The 14,045-nt window shown below is 40.9% G+C and overlaps 1 long non-coding RNA gene across 2 annotated transcripts in view; it reads left to right on the plus strand.

Moving 5' to 3' along the window:
• Positions 1-9,675, plus strand: part of LOC118570628 — a 68,058-nt gene extending 58,383 nt beyond the window's left edge. For both annotated transcript variants that reach the window (XR_004943216.1, XR_004943215.1), the window contains exon 12: positions 9,646-9,675. This is a non-coding gene — a long non-coding RNA (uncharacterized LOC118570628). The remainder of the gene's footprint in view (positions 1-9,645) is intronic.
• Positions 9,676-14,045: the final 4,370 nt, after the last annotated feature.

Here is a 14,045-nt window from a genome sequence, read left to right on the forward strand (position 1 = left end):
CAGAAGTTGTATAGTAACACTCTGCCTAAAAAAAAACAAAACAAACTAAGCTGGTTCAGGAAGACTATGATAAACCCGAGGCTAGCTTGAGCTAAATAGGATGTACCCAAAATCTAGGATCTGCACATAGCCAGGCTCTTTATATAGTCAGACGCTGTCTAAAAAATGTATATAAAAAGTTTTAAAAAACCAAACAATTGCTCTCAGAAGATAGCAAATTTAATAATGTGCATCATTTCAGCATTAAAATTATTGAGGTCATTTTGCTGTGAAAATAATTTCCTAGAAGTTCAAATTAAATTCATATTGTGAAGACAAGGATTAGATTTTATTTTCCCCATATAACATCAGTCCAGTAAGTAACCCAAACTGGGTCACTGTTGACTGACAGGGAACTGAACTGTACACTTGAAATACAGACACATCTAAATTACTGAAACTAAGACAGATTTTTTTTTTTTTTAGACAGAGCTTCTTTGTATATCTCTGGCTGTCCTGGAAATCACTCTGCAGACCAGGCTGGCTCCAAACTCATAGAGATCTGCTTGCCTCTGCCTCCTGAGGGCTGGGATTAAAGGAACATGCCACCACCTTCCAGCCCAATTTCTTTTCTCCATGTATTAATTATTTTTTCCTCCTTTTTGCTCTCTTGCTCTTTGGGATATATTTATTTACTTTATTATCATGTTTTTAGACATTATCCCTGGAATGGTAGTGGCTGTGCAGACCAGACTAGCCTTGAACTCATAGAAATCCACCTACTTCTGAAGCCACAGTGCTAGGAACAAAGGTGTGCGACATTGCACCCAGCAAAGGACTGTTCTTTTTCCCTCTTTAATCTTTCTAATCCTCTCAAAAGCAAAAAGAAACAGGAGAGGACTGCATACAGAGAAGACTCCAAACGGTCTTGGGCATGCTTTCCTGTAAGGAACTGGTGGGTTGTCTCTCTCTTTGAAAATTCTACCTGCTGCTGCATGTAGGAAGCTGAGCAACACCTTGCTATGAGAAGCTTGCAGAACAGTTTTGGATTTTGAAAGAGACAAGACTTCTTTTGAGGCAGGGGAGGTATAATCCACAAACAAAACAAAACAAAACCCCCAACTATTGCATAGGAAGTGTTCTATCCACCCATCTAAGATTAGGGACTAAGGAGGTGTCCCACAGCTAAGTGGGGAGATGAAGGTCACAGCACTGTGCACTGGTAACTTGCTCGACAATCACTCCTTGATGCATGGTGCCTTCATTAATCTAAGTGCTGGCATGTCTGTTCTGTTCTGCATTCACTCATAGTACCCCTAGTGACTGGGTGCCTCATCCACGTCAGAATTCTGCCCTCCACACCACCTGGAGAGTTTATTTTGAATGGTACAATGGATGGTTACTTTTAAAAGTCAACTTGTCACAATTTGGAATTTGGAGTCACCTGAATGGAGAGCTGAGTTGAGTTGAGGAATTATCTAAATTAAATTAGCCTGTGGGCACGTCTGTAAGGAACTGTCTTGATTGTTAATTGATGTAAAAAGACTTGCTCCATTGTGGGTGGCACCATTCCCTAGGTGGAAGAGTCCTGAACTACGCAGGACAGGAAAAAAAGCTAGATGCCAGCAAACAAGCCAGCAGGCAGCATGGGTGCCTTTACTTTACTCTTGGAGGTAGATGTTAATGTGACTGACTAGCGGCTTTGCATGCTTACCTTGATTTCCTCTCAGGGATGGACTGAAACCTGGAATTGTAAGCCCTGTAAACCCTTTCCACCCCTAAGTTCATTTTTGTCGATGTATTTATGAAAGCGACAGGAATGAAACCAGAACAAGTCCTTTGCATGGAGGTTAACCCACAGGGGTTGCTTAACTCAGACTCGAAAAGCACACACTGTATCTTTAAGAAATAGTTTACTTGTGAATCAGTAAATGTACTAGACAAAGCAGCCATTACTTATGCATTCTTGCATACCCGGCAAGGTGAAAATAATAGAATAAACATCATATACTTCATTATGATATCGGTTTACACTTCCAGGGTATACAAAAAGAGGCCATTTCATCAAGCTAATTGCCTGAAAGTAAAAGAGAGAGAACTTTGGCTATTAGTCTATTATGGAGCTTTTTTCTTAATCACAAATAGGGGCCGTGTGTCCCTGGGGGGATGTGTATTCTAATTTACAATTGAACTACAGATCAGAGCAATCAATCTTGGGCAGCACTTTCACTGTGTAATTGCTGCAACATAACAAATAAAAAAAAAAAGCCAAAGAGAAGAAAAGAAGAAGAAGAAGGCCGAGGCTCAGCTTCTGCTTGAGGTAGGGATATTTCCAGGCACTAGTTCAGGGAGGGGGGGGGGGACTGCCACGTCCATGAATATGCAATGAGGGCTCATTAGCGGCCCAGTGTTGCCATGACGAATGGCATTATCCCGGCCTGGTGCTGCCTAAACATGAATTTTATAAGGACCCATTTATCATGACTTGTCATGGGCTCCTGTACAGTTCTTTCTCCAGCTCACACACCTTTCCCTATTATGGCGCTAGAAATCTTCCCTTACTATTATTGTTTCCTTTTGTATTGATTCCTGGTGCTTTGAAGCAAGTGTTCCGATAGAGTAACATCCTAATGAGAGATTTGTGACTTCAAAGTTGGAGAGCTAAAACTTGATTAGACCGTCACCACTGGAGTTGTCGCGTAGAGAAAAAAAGAAGTTGGGCTAAACTTGGAAAGGCGTTTCCCAACGTATGTGCTTTTTCTGTAAAAACAAAAACAAAACCTCAAACTTTTTTTTGCTGCAACATTTCACACAGCAGACTTTTAAAGTTTAAGATGTACTAGGCCGCATTACTTTTGTTTATTCTTTTTCTGCAGCTCACAGACTTTTTATAACTCAAAGGTATGACTGGAGAGTTTTGATGACTTTTCTCAGAATTTTGAAGCTATGACATCAAAGTTTGAGGTTCAAACGTATGACAGAGTTTAGAGCTCTCAGCATTTACAAGTGACTAGGCTTAGTTCTCACACAGAGACTTTTTTTTTTATAGCAGAGAGAAAGACTGGCCAAAAGCTTGGTCATTGATGACAACTTATTAATAGCAAAATCAAAACACAAATGCACTCTCCCCAGGCAAACACCAAGAGGTTGGTTGGGCTGCCCTGCAGCCATGCAACAGCTGCACACAGTGTCTTGAGTTTTTGCCTAAGGAGGAAGGCTGCGAAGGAGGAGAGCATGTGAGGCCATCAAATTTAAGGCCACTGGCTGGCCAAGAACACGGTCCCAGGCTGGCAGCATGCCCTGCTGTAATCAGAGACACAGTGGGCATTATGATTAGCCTACCCAGTCTCCATAGAAGAGAGAGGTGTAAGAATTAGCTCTTGGGGTCAGCAAGCATGGAGAGACTCAGGTGAGCTCCCGTCTGGCACTGATCTGCCCAGCCTGTGCTTGTAGCCATGGTTGTATCCAATTTATGTGTACTAAATACTTGTGCAGGTCTTTTCAGTGTGACTTTCTCTCCTGTGCTGTTTTAGTTCTGTATTATTAGCAAATAACCCTTTATGCAATGATGGTCTTTATGTAATTATGCAAGATAGACAATAAGCCATTTTGTCAATGGTCATTTTATATCGCTAAGGTATCTTGGCCATTTAAAGTTCTTTCATAAGATCCTTGAGTCAGCTTGAAGCTGGCTTACTGTTACCTTCTCTTTGCGGGTGGGGTGGGGTGCTGCCAATCAGACCTGGAGTTTCAAGTGTGTTTGGCAAATGCTTTACCACTCACCTCTAGCAGCTCCATTTCAGAGATGAGAAACATCCAGACTTAGAAGTCAAGCAAATGAGTCAAGGTCACACAGGAAATGTAAATGCTGGGTCCATCACTAAATCTGTAGTTTTATAGGTGGGTACTTTATTGTACCCAAAGTTACAGAGCGGAAACCATTCATTATGTGTCAAGAGCAGCTGTCCTTCATGATCTGTACCTACAGTGGACTGCTTCCTGCCTCTTCACCATCCCTCCCTGACATAAAAAAATCTGTGAATTCCTGTTTCTCATATAAAAGTCTGATATTTGCACAGAACGTGAACAGAACCTTCTGTGCACAGTATATAATTACATATCATATTTACTACAATGTGAATGCTAGATACATCGTTGTTATACTCCATCGTCTAGAGACAACTGACAAGAAACATTTATTACACATTTAATACAGACGTAGTATTTTTTTTCCAGATACTTTCCTATCCATAGTTTGAAGAATCTGCAGATACAGAGTGCATAGATATGAAGGGCCAAGCGAATGTATGTTGGCATGTAATAATTAGTAAGAGGGGGAAAGAACTCATTGAAAATATGGTCATCATTGACATTTGAGATCCTTTTGGTTCTCCAAAGCTACTTATTAGAGTACAAATTGGCCCAGGCATCTCAATTAAAATTAAGTTACCATTCCAATCATGTAAACAACTACCTTTTTAAAAGGCAGATATAGGGGGTGGAGAGCTAGCTCATCAGTTAAGAGTGTTTTCTGTTCTTGCAGAGGAACTGTTTGGTTCTCGGCACCCTGTGCTCATTCACAATCATCTCTAGCTCCATTTCCAGGGGATCTGATGCCCACTTTTGACCTCCGTGGGCGCTAGGCATGCATGTAGTACACACACCTACAGGCAGGTAAAGCACTCCTACACACAAAATAAAGTACATAAAAATACAGATATGCAGTGTTTTCAGTATAAAGATGGTACCTTCTGACTGGTTCCTTTATGCTGTAAGTATACTGGATATTGCATTTTTGTTTCTAAAGAAGACAGCCTTGCCCCATTGGCTGGTGGCTTAGCGAATAAAATGCTTGATGTGTAAGGGTGAGGACTTGGATTTGGATCCCAGAAGCTAGACATGGTACTGTATGTCTGTACTTACAGAGCTTCTACTGTGTGACAGGAGACTGAGATATGCCATCCACAGAAGCTCAAAGGTCAGCCAGCTTGGCACCCAGAGAGATGAACAAGAGACTCTGTTTTCAGTGAGGTGGTTCTCTGACTTCTCCACACATGTCATGGCACACACACAACCACATTTACACATGTGAACACACACCCATGACAAAGATTGAAAAAAAAAAAAGCCTTGGATTTTCTCCAAGAATTAATTCAAGAAAGTTTTTTGAAGATAGTTTTGTGAAGAAGGAATTCAAATATTAGCAAATAATATATTTAAAAAAATTGGTTGTGAGAGAACAGATTAAGACTGTGCCTAACTGACACCAAACGTCAATAAAAAGAAAAAAAATAGTTTAAAACAACCTTGGTGTTTTGTTTACTTGACATTTCCCATCTGAATCTGACAAACATCTGGATTTTAACTCTTTTTTCCCCACTAGGCGTGTGCAGTATTGTGAACTGAAAGATGAAAGAGCAGACTTACTGTCAATATTAGTGAATTTAGTGATGAAATTATCAAATTCAATTAATCTCCTAATACTACTTATTCTACTTATCATATCATGCAATGAGTAAAATCCTCTCCCAGGCAAATAAATACAGAAATTTGCAGTCACTCAATTTAAGATTAAAATTTGTTCAGGTGTGGTGGTGCACACCTTTAATCCCAGCATTCAGGAGGCAGAGGCAGGCAGATCTCTGTGAGTTCAAAGCCAGCCTATTCCCAGTGAGTTCTGGGACAGCCAGAGCTACACATTGAGACCTTGTCTTAAAATAATAATAATAACAACAAAGAATAAAATTTGACTTAAATTGAATTTAAATCTTGATTATAGCTTCCTGACTTCAGTTTCTACGAGCAAAATTTTTGAAGTACTCAGCCATTTTTTTCTTCTTCTAGGGACTGCTTCTCTGTGTATTATGAGGTTCCATTAACTCACAATGTGTTTTGACAAAAGTGAAATTTAGTAAACACTTTAGTAACATATGAAACACATCTAGTAATAGATGTCTCTGTTGCCACATGAATGGTCTGAGCTGATAAAATCAGTGTAAACCCACTCTCTGAGCTGCCTTCTCACATGCCCCAAGCTGAACCCGGAAGAAGAATCCACTCAAATTGAACTTTAAAGATTCTGAGTCAGTGAACGGCATTGTACATAATTGTCTGTAGTTGTCTCTGTGTGTGAGTGTGCACTGAAACAAGCCCATGTGAAAAAGTTATCAGAACCATGGGACATTTCCTCTCTTGCTTGTTCTCAAGCCAATCAGTTATAATGGAAATAGGCTGCCTGCTTTTTACAGTTTCAACTTCTCAAGATGATTAGTGCTTCCTTGAGATAGTCCACTAATTGGCCACACAGTCCAGATCGAAAGAGCCAAAGAGCAAGAATATATGAAAAAGCATAAGGTTGTTGCAGTTTAAGTGCCTTCAAAGATCTCATCTGATTTTTAAAAGTGATCCCGCAGATGTGAAAATTAAAGGCATGCAGGCACTAGAGCTGCTTTAATGACAGTGTAGGTTAAGAAGCATTTAAAGGTTTTGGGAGCCTTGTGCTGAATTCTCTCTTTATTTAGCTGTTAGTTTGATATGATTGAGCCCACAACTGGAGAGAATTGCATGCTGAATTTTATGGGCAGTTATTTCCTTGATCAAATTGCCACATTCTTCCCCAACATATTTCTGAAACAAGTTGCTATTTCTGTTTGTAGATTTTCAATCCCGGCAATCATGAGTGAGATCTCAGATTTTAATAAAATAAGTCTTTCCACTTGGTTTGTCTTAACCATTTCATTATTGAGCTGATTCATGCTCTCCCAGAAAATGGTACATTTATTCTCCCAGAGAAAAGGAAAGAAAAACTTCCCATTCATTCTAATGACATCTCCAGTCATTGATGAGTTAATAAAAAAAAAAAATCTCAAAATCATCTGGGCTAGATAAGGGGGAGAAAAGAAAGTATTGTTCAGCGTCAGGCTTTGGGGGCTGCCCTTCCAGATGTCATGGGTCAGTCATGTTAAGAATGTGTGCGTCCAATCATCTGCTGATCCTTATCAGCAGGCCCTCTAGCAGGAGCTGACAAGGGCCAGTTTGGAAGGCCTGATGAATAAACAATGACATTTTGGATTGTTGAGGGCTGTGTAACAGAGCGAGGGGTTTATGCATACTACAGCACGATGACACTAGCCATCAATATGCCAATTTCCAGACAAGTTATTGGAGGAGCACTCACATGTCTTCAGCCTCCCCATGCTTTGAAGGAGCCCCTAGAAGGCAGAGTCCCTATGCTCAGAGACAGGCAAGGGGTCCAAGGCTTGGAGTTCAGACCTGGATGATCTGAGTCATTCCAGGAGTTGATTGAAAAGCCACATGATTGCATGATCTTCTGAGAGATTCCATCTGGGTGTGTGTGGATTCTGGAGGTTGGATTAGGTGTTTATTTATTTGTGTGTGTGTGTGTGTGTGTGTATGTGTGTGTATGTGTGTGTGTGTGTTTAGTGTATACATTTGTGCATATACTTGTACTTGTGTGTGGCAGCCGGAAGATGTCTTCCTCTATGTCTTTCCACCTCATTTTCTAAGACAGAGCTCTGATAGAATCTGGAATCACAGATCTATCTTTACAGCTAGACTGGCTAGCTAGCACTCTGTGGGGGTCCACCTCCTCCTGCCTTCCACTCCTGCCTCCAAGTGCTAGACTTATAGATGTGTAATACCACACCAGGATTTCATGGGGGTGCTGGGCATCGAAACTCAGGTCCTTAAGTGTTTCAAGCAAGACATTTATCAACTGAGCTCTTCTCTCAGCCCTAGGATTAGGTATGGTCATGAACTGTTCTACAGCTCATCTTCCCAGGGCTGTCCCTTGACCAAGAATGAGAGTGTCACTTGAGAACTTATTAGAAATGCAGGTTCTAAGGCCCTTCTCTAAGACCATTTCAGTATACTTGATATCTTGAGAGCCAAGGTTGTAGGATACATGTCTGCATCCTATATATACATAGCCCAGTCATCATCAGTCATATCTGAGGTTCCCCAAAAGATGGGCAGTTTGTTGCTTGTACTAATTAGTATGTTGAAATTTGCAAATGATTTACCTAAAAAAATAGAGCAGATCCAAGATTATCTTCAAAAGTACCAATGACACTATATGGCTAGAAGTTTTTGTTTGTTCAGAGGAGAGCTCAGATATCCCAAGTGAACCTTGACCTCTCTGCTATATTCTTAATGATAAACTTGATCTTCTGGCCCTTTCAACTATGGGGGCTTACAGATGTGTACTACCATAGGCAATTTATGGTGAGTTAGGGATGAGCTAGCTTCCCTGTGAGGTAGGCATTCTAACCTAGCTACACCCCCCAGCAGCTAGGTTTTCCTCAATGAGCTTGGTGTTTGAATGACCTCAGTTGCAGAAAGGGAAGAAGAGATTTTTGTCTATTATTTGAAGTAGAGTAAGCGAACAGATTTGTAAATCATTTTTTTTAAAAACATCGTGTGTGTGTGTGTGTGTGTGTGTGTGTGTGTGTGTGTGTGTGTGTGTGTTTTGCATGCCGTGTGCCATGGTGTACTTATGGAGGTCAGAGCATAGCCTTTGGGAGTCACCTCTCCTCTTCTGCCATGTGGATCCCAGAGATTGAACTCACGCTGTCAATCTTGGTGGCAAATGCCTTTACCTGCTGAACCATTTCACTGACCTCACTAATAACCTTAATGAAAAGGAAGTAGTAAGAAAAATCAACAGATAGGGAGTATTTATTTGATGTCTATCTAATGTTCATTTGGGCACCCAATGCTGTGTTTGAAGGGCACAGGCTTTTGTGTAGTGGAGTGCGGTCTGCTGTTTTCATCTTAGGAGCTATAGAACACACAAAATGCCTTAGTAAGGAGAGGGAACTTATGCCTGTGACTTGAGGTCAACCTGCCCTCAGGAGAGGGGGTGACAATCACCTACTTACTGACTCTTTTTGTTTTGATCAAGAATTTTTCTGAAAAGACAATTTAGATTGTGCTGAACTTTCACAAGAGGTGGACTAGCTGTTGGCATCAATGTCCCACAGAGGACATTTCAAAGCACAGTTGGCTTGGTCACAAGCATCATTACAAAAATTTAAAAGTGTCTAGGGCAAAGTGAGTTAAATAGGACTGTTTTCATGCATCAGGCTTTTCCAAGCCTCAAACACATTACTATGTGCCCTCTACTGGGAAGGTGGCAGCCACCAGATTTGGTCATCAAAACCCCTTTAAAAAAGGAGGAGCCTGTAAAATTGATATTCCAGGATCGACTTTCTGGTGTTGTGGGTTCAAATGCTAACTTGACAAATATCTGTGAGCAGAAGCTCGGCCTATGTGTTGTGCAGAAAGGAACATCAGTGTGATAACTCATTAAACTCTCTGCTTATGACGTCAGGGTTACCTAAGTGATGGCTCCATGCCAACCAGCAGGGCCATGTAACCATCACCAAAGAGTTAAATAAGTTGTCCAGCTGCTGGTGGTCTGCTTAAACCATCCTTGAATTGTTGGCATGTTTCCCAGAATAGGTCTGGTTTACAAAAAAGGGAAAACGAAAAGAAAAAGAGAAAAAAATGCAGTGTGTTTTCTCCCACTTGTGGATCCTAGATTGTATATTGATTCATAAAATCTTATATGTACATATGACATGCAAATAAAGTGAGGGGGCTAAGGAAGCCGATCAGCTGGTAATATCCTTGCTTTGACTGCAGGAGGCCATGAGTTCAACCCCCAGAAGTCACATTAAAAGAAAAAACAAACCAGGGTGTGGTGGCACATGCTTGTACTCCCAGACCTGGGAAGGTGGAGACAGAAAGATCCTTGGACTTGCTGACCAGCCAGCCTAGCCTATTGGACAAATTCCAGGTAAGTGAGACACTGTCTCAGATACAAACAACAAACAAAAACTCCTTAGGAAGGTACCCGAGCAATGACATCTGAGGAAGGTACCCGAGCAATGACATTTGATGTTGTTCTTCAATCACCCTCCTAAACACGTGCTTACATACCTGTTGTTCTCCATCTCAGAAACATGTGCAAGTACACATACATACATCATATGAAGGAGAATTGAAACTGTCTATGGCAACAAAGGGAATTGATGAGAAGAGGAGAGAAAGGGGAACAGTATGGAGAAAATATACTCAAAGTACCATATACTTGAAAGTATCCTTCACTATAGGATGTACAATGAACAAATGCCAGATTAAATAAATAAATAGATAGATAGATAGATAGATAGATAGATAGATAGATAGATAGATAGATGTTAGCAGTAAGGTTGAGAGTCATTGGAAGTGCCTAGAAACTACAGGGCATAAGCAGGCTTGGCACAGGCTGGACCTGGTGTTGAAAAGCTTCTGTTTGTTTGTTCCACTGACAAATACCGCCTCACTGGGCTCTGACCTGTCCTAGCTATGGCGGCAATCTTTGCCCTTGTACTGACTGTTTCTGAATGTGGTAGAAGCTGGGCTTACCCCACAGACACCAGACCAGTAGGGGTTTTACCCACATCACTGGTTGTAAACCTTCTTGTCTTGAAATTACTGCAAGAAGCATGCATTAATGCCAAATGTTAATTCTTGCTTAGGACATGATGTCCTATAAATGTTATGAAGGAATATCATTTTTCCTGTACAAGTGAAGGTATTTTCAGGCCATGTTACAAAAGGTTAGTTTCCTAAGTAACATCTGTGGGTCACCTGCTTGCCTGTAAATTGCTTCTAGGCTAACCCCCTGCCCCCAACGTTATATAATCCTTAGAAGGAATTCTCACATGGAAGACAAAAAAATATAACATACTTGACATTTGAAAGATGTATAAAGATTAAAACCAAAACAAAACCCCCAAATAAAACAATCCCACCCACCCCTGCTAATAGTTGTCATCTTCTCTATGTGGTCCTACAAGTGTGTTCAGGACGCCTACGCCCTAGGATGCGCCTGTCTGAACTAAAAATAATAGAACAGACTCAGCTTTTGGGAGGTCTCCACGGCTTTGTTTCATCTCCTTTGTAAATATATCCCTGGTGACACCGCATGTGCTCCCCAGCTTTCGAAGCCCAGGCATTTGCACAGGGAGTATTGCTCTATCCTAAGCAAAAACCAAGAAGTTGAACAGCCCGAGCCGAAGTCTACCCAGCTAGGCTGGTTTGTTATGTTGTTGAATATTTCTCCCCCCTTTGTAGTCTTTGAAATGTTTTGAATTAAAATAGCTTACTCAAGGTCACTGAAGGCATATGGTCCTGCTCAAAACTTTAAAACAAAACATTAGTTTTTACAACCTTTTGTAATTTGGTATTGTATACAACATGGTCATATGCGAAGTTTCTGTAATCTTTTCAGTGGGTGATAGAAATATGAGAAGCAAACTTATAAGCCATTTCGTGAAGCATTTAATCAATTTCATGCATAGGAAACAAGTCTGATGCCTTGGCTTTATCAATCTTTCTCTCCAGCAGAACAGCCAGCCCCCTCCATCTCCAAAGCAAGCCTGGATGGTGGGGGGGGGGATGGGTGGAGACCAAGGAGGAACCTTTTTCTGTGGCAGAATGGAAATGTCAGGGCTTCTGAAGCTGGCCTGATGCCCTTAGCAGTGTCTCAAAACCTTCTGGAGGCTGTTAATGTATTTTAGACAGGGAGCCGGGATCTAGTGTTCTGAGGGAGTTTTCAAGGCCTTTTACTGCAAAGTTATTCATTAAACACCCTTTCCCAGAGTGACTCTCACATGCTCAGCCTTACAGATTGGACTCAGCTTTGGGCTCCGAGAAATATTTTTTGCAAACCCATTTTGGTAGCTATTGCTTTCAGATGCATGAAAAAAAAAAAAAAAACCCAAAAACCCACCCTGATTTACAAGGTAACTTCTGAATGGGAGTTAAAACTACAGTCCAGAGTAACCAAAATCCACACAGGAGCCATGCTCCTCCTGAAAGGCTACCTTATTGTTTTTGCAGAACTTTCTATCATTTAGGATTCATGTTCTGGAGGCTCCTCTGACTTACTTAAAGAATGAATTCTGCTTTTGGACAACATAGTAGGTTAGGATTTTCCTTGATGTCCTGTGCTAGAATCCCCCGATGATGCTTTACCCCAAACACCATAAGTGAAGATGTCCTCAGGGAGCAGAAGGTGATTTGCTGTTAATTGTTATTGGCTGAACTCTATTAAAATTGCCTTAGATCCTCCTTGTTCTCTAAAACTGGAACTAATACAAAGTTCATCATTTCCTTTCCTTCTTTCTTTCTTTCCTTCCTTCCTTCCTTCCTTCCTTCCTTCCTTCCTTCCTTCCTTCCTTCCTCCCTTCCTTCCTCCTTCTTCTTTCCCTCCCTCTTTCCCTCCCTCTCTCTTGGTCTTGGTCTCTCTGTCTATTTCTCTCTCTCTCTCTCTCTCTCTCTCTCTCTCTCTCTCTCTCTCTCTCTCTCTCTCTCACACACACACACACACACACACACACACACAGTCTCTACCTAATCCTGGCTGTTCTTTGTTCCATGACTCTCTGTGAAGAACAGAATGGCTTCAAACTCATGGAGATCCACCTGCATCTGCCTCCTAAGTGCTAGGATTAAAGATGTGCATCACCATTTCTAATTTAGAAAATGATTTTCTGCCACTGGTTCTGGAGCTATGAAAAATAATTCTGTGAATCATTTCAATTGAGATGATTTTGCTCTAGTTTTAAGTGTCCCATCCTTGGGTCTCCTGCAGACTGCTAATGTCTCATACTCCTGGAAACTGACCTATTCAAGGATCTCCCAGCCTTAGCAACTCAGTGGCACACACACACACACACACACACACACACACACACACACCTCCACACCATTTGAGCTGCAGATGTCCTATGACTATAATAATTGACTTGCCTTGGCAATCCTTTGTAAAGATGGTATCTTTCATGGAGACTGTAGGTCTCTGGTCAGGGGATTAGAGTGTCCTTTGGCTAATCTGTCTGTCTGTCTGTTTATCTATCTATCTATCTATCTATCTATCTATCTATCTATCATCTATCTATCTATCTACCTACATACCTACCTATCTACCTATCTATCATCAGTAATCTACAAAACTATTTGTTTATGATGTGTCTATTATCTACCAGTCATTTACCTATTAATCAATTATGTACTATCATTGTTATTCAACTTTTAACTTCTGGTCTAAACTAGCACCTTTTAAACATTTTTTCTAGTTAATCACTTTAGAGGAAAGTTTTCTGTGGTATAAAATCTTAGAATTAAAGGGATAATAATAGACATTTTAGAACCAAGAAATTTAAAATTCCCACATAAAATTTGAAGGGCAAAACAATTGTCTTAACTTTATTCACCTCACTAACATAAAGGTGGGAAAGAATAGAGCTGAGGCCTTTGGTGTTACTTCCAATTCCAGTTGCCTTTCCAACCCAGGGATGTGACCCATCAATAGTATGAATCTTGACAGTCCTCCATCCCTGCAGGAGAGTTTAGAGAACAAGTGTTATATCATGTCACCATACAGATCCTTCATTGATGTCTTGGTGACCTCACCTTGTTAGGAGAAGCAGATATGCTCCTCTCTACCTACTTCATGTTAGGCTGGGTCAGTTGTTGTCATACTGTATGCATGCCCAGGTTTCTCCCACCTTTGGGATATCACAACAGCACTTTCATGAGCATCTATATAGGCCCAGCTTTGAATTTTCTCATCCATGAGTGTGTGCCACACATACCAGCCCATTGTACTCCAAGTGAATTTGCTGAGTTGTAAGTATACACATGTCATGTGTTACTGCTTATTCAATTACTTAGACGTTGCCTTTTTAAATGCAAGACTTTCCATAACCACTCACACATTTTTCAGATCCATGTAACTCATGAGTCAGTTTAGTCCCTCATCCTCTGTTGATAGCCTCTCCTAAAAAGATAGAGACCATAACCTGAGCCTTCTACATTGGGTTTTATATCTTATAGAACAAGTTGGGGTCAGGAATCTAATTTATCACAGGGATGCAGCCAGGTGCTCAAAAATTGGCTTATCTTGGACCACATTCTGAGATTAGGGGAAAGATCTGTAAAAACAAACAAAGTATATTCATCTTTTTAGCATGTACCGTTGACATCATTGACTC

The sequence above is a fragment of the Onychomys torridus genome, chromosome 1, assembly GCF_903995425.1.
Source record: "Onychomys torridus chromosome 1, mOncTor1.1, whole genome shotgun sequence".
In the NCBI taxonomy this organism is placed as follows: Eukaryota; Metazoa; Chordata; class Mammalia; order Rodentia; family Cricetidae; genus Onychomys; species Onychomys torridus.